General features: G+C 39.0%; 1 pseudogene across 1 annotated transcript; it reads left to right on the top strand.

The window, feature by feature from the left end:
* The first annotated feature begins 1,068 nt into the window (after nt 1-1,068).
* Nucleotides 1,069-1,950, top strand: LOC114639458 (annotated as a pseudogene). Its single transcript, XR_003714012.1, has one exon. The product of XR_003714012.1 is annotated as an X-linked lymphocyte-regulated protein 5C pseudogene (transcript).
* Nucleotides 1,951-3,170: the final 1,220 nt, after the last annotated feature.

The following is a 3,170-nucleotide window of genomic DNA, read 5'->3' as shown; positions in this document are numbered from 1 at the left end:
ATAAGATGGCATAAATATAAAACTCATAGTTAGACTTTTGGTGAGCATTGATATTAGTCATTAGTTCATGAATATATACCAGATAAAATATACTTCATGTCAGAAACATAAACTTTAAGATTTTACGTATGTCTTACTCTGTGTGATTATAACATACGTCCTAAAAGAAAAAAATGACCCTGTATGTGTACTATCATAATCCTTTATTGCTAAGGTCATACCTAAGGTTTTCATGCAGAAATTTCAACCCTTCTACAAGTAGCTATTGACTCTCACCTGTACAACTGAGTGCTCTTCAAACTGCTTAGTAAGCAGTATTCCAGATGGCCATTGGCAATTGATTATAACTCTTCTCACAAGAGCATATGGTCTGTGGATGGTTGACAACTGTGATTTTATCAAAACTAATCAGAGCCACATAGTCATCATACAAAAGACTCACTGACAAAAGGATCAAAACCTGAGCTGACAAGGACTGTCTCTCCTGGTTTTATATTGAAGAGCTGATCACATTAACTGAAAGCATCCTTGTAAATCACAACCAATAAAAAATAAATAAGAATAAATAAATAAATCTGAGAATTCACCCATAAGAATTGACAATACTTGCTGTTTGTAGTATGTGGGTGGAGCTTTTAGTAACTAAAATATAAACATAAGTTATTGAAAATAATGTATATATATATAAATATATGAAAATGTAGAATCAATGAAAATGCTTTTTCTTTTATAAATTCTCTTTAAATCCTTACTATGCAGCCAGCAGAATGTTTCAGTGGGTTATAACACATGACAATGTGACTTCAATACTCACAAATCACAAGGTAGGTCAAAATTTACTCCCATAATTTATCCTGTGATCTCCTGATTTTTACATGTGAGCAGTGAAACATATGTATACATACACATATAATAAAGGCAACTGTAGCTATAAGAATAAAACAAGACGAGTGCCTACTCTCGAGGGCAGGAGGGTTTGGGGGAATTGTAGGAGGTGTAATTACGTATGTGAGCGACAAGATATCACAACAGCGAAGGAGTCCTGTCTGACCCAGGAAGGTTCAAGCCATGTCAAGCAAGGAACAGAAGGCCATGAAGAAAAGTGCCAAGCGCCCGAGGGTAGATAAGACCCTCCCATCAGAAGACTCCAAGAACCCAGATGCAGTCAAACCTGCGGACAATCCAGCAGTTGGTACCAGTGAGATGGGCAGCCATTCCTCAGGATCAGAAGTGCAAGAGGCCAGGGAGCCTGTTGAGAAGAGGATGCAGGATTTCGAAGGTGATGTTACCAGGTTTCTTGTGGAAAAGAGGAAGCAGTTTGAAAAGGATGTAAATGCCTCTTTCAGAAGCCTGAATGAAAACCTCCAGGGTATTTTGAAAGCTCAGCAGAAGTCAAGGCAGGAGCTTAAGTCTGTGTACTGTGAAAGGTTTGAGTCTCTGCACCAGGAGTGGCTGGATGAGGTGGACAGCACAAGGGACCAAGAAGAACACTTCAGTTTTTTAACTCAGCAGCAAATGAAGATTTTACAGATGGCTATAGTGGATCATGAAACCAAGCTTGAAAATGCGAAAGATATGTGTGACACATTTTTGAAGAAAGCCAACGACTTGAGTAAACATCGCAAAACCTTTATTGGTGGTCAGCAAACTAATGTGGAGAAGGAAATCTCCAAGGTGCAGGACAGAGTTATCATGGAAACTCAAGAACAAGATGTATCCGTTGTTGAAACATACCTTCAGTCCCTGATCCTTGACCGCTCTGAAGAAACCATCTGAAGCTCGCACATAGGATGCACAGGGAAGGGAGATTAGCCACGCTAAGAAGACATTAGTAGTAGTCAGTGCAGCTCCTTTCTCTTTACCCTGTTTGTTACAATTGAGACTGAGACTGTTAACCATTAAGTGAACCCCCAGCAGTTCTGTGAGTAGCAACAGACAGTTAAGTGTGGAACGTCCAGGCCCATGACAGCAAGGGAGATAGATACATTCTGCCCAGTAGTGGCAGTTACATTTTGGAAGCAAATGTCATTTGATTTTGTGGTTGGTTCTCTGTCACTTCCCCAAAGTGAATGTTACCTTACTTATTTTAGGAAGAAGTGAATAAAGATGGGACCCGTTAAAAAAAAAAAAAAAAAGAATAAAACAAGACAAAATAACAACAAAAAAGCAAAACTTACAAAAACAAATGCAAGTAAGCAAGCAAACAAACAAACAAAAACAAAAACAAATAACAACCTTTCCAACCATACTTTGGACTAAAAAGAGAACTCCACAGACAAAGCACTTACAACAAAAACATGAAATCCAAAATTTCTATCTGTCCTTGATAGAAACGTTAACCAAATCAGAAAGACCATTCCCCCAAAGTGGATGTTTGTTTGGTAGTAGCCAAATACAAGGTGAGAAAACATGCTGCTGTTTTTGCTGGCTGGACTTTGACTCTTCGTGGTAAGCACATCTATTTGCTTGCTGCTGAAATTTTCTGCTGATGACAGAACCCAGGTTCTTCTCCTTTCTGGTGTAGAATGAACACCAGTAGCTCTTCAAAAACACTCCTCAGAGCAGCTGAATCAACCAGCTTTGTGAAGTGCATTGTTCTCTCCTTCTCAGTCCTCCCACTATGAAGACAGCCATTTTTGAACTCACCAGAATAAACCTTGCAAGTCAATCCAATGAATATGTTGTCAGTATCTACATATTTGATTAGTTCTGCTACTCTAGAGAACCCTAATTAACAAAAGAAACGTGCTTTTAAAATTTTCCCTATTAAACATTTCATTTTTAGTGGTGATTAAACCCCTACAAAAATTCTTTTTTTATTGGATTTTTTTATTTACATTTCAGATATGATCCCCTTTTCCCATTTCCCCTCCACCCAAGAACCCTTTATCCCATCCCCTCTCCTACTACTTCTATGAGGATGTGTCCTCACTCACCTGCCCACTCTCACCTCCCAACACACAAATTCCTCAACACTGGGGCACCCAGTCTTGACTGGACGAAGGACTTCCTCTTCCACCTATGCCCAATAATACCATTTTTGCCATTCAATGCCACAGAAATTCTTATGTCGTGCATCTACTTATAAAATTCATAATCTTGGGGAAATAGACTTCTGGAAAACACGCATCCCTTTCCTGAATGTATTTATCCCAGTGAGGCCCTGAGGA

The sequence above is a fragment of the Grammomys surdaster genome, unplaced genomic scaffold, assembly GCF_004785775.1.
Source record: "Grammomys surdaster isolate TR1022 unplaced genomic scaffold, NIH_TR_1.0 125708, whole genome shotgun sequence".
NCBI classification, from domain to species: domain Eukaryota; kingdom Metazoa; phylum Chordata; class Mammalia; order Rodentia; family Muridae; genus Grammomys; species Grammomys surdaster.
This window is presented reverse-complemented; position numbering and strand designations above follow the sequence as displayed.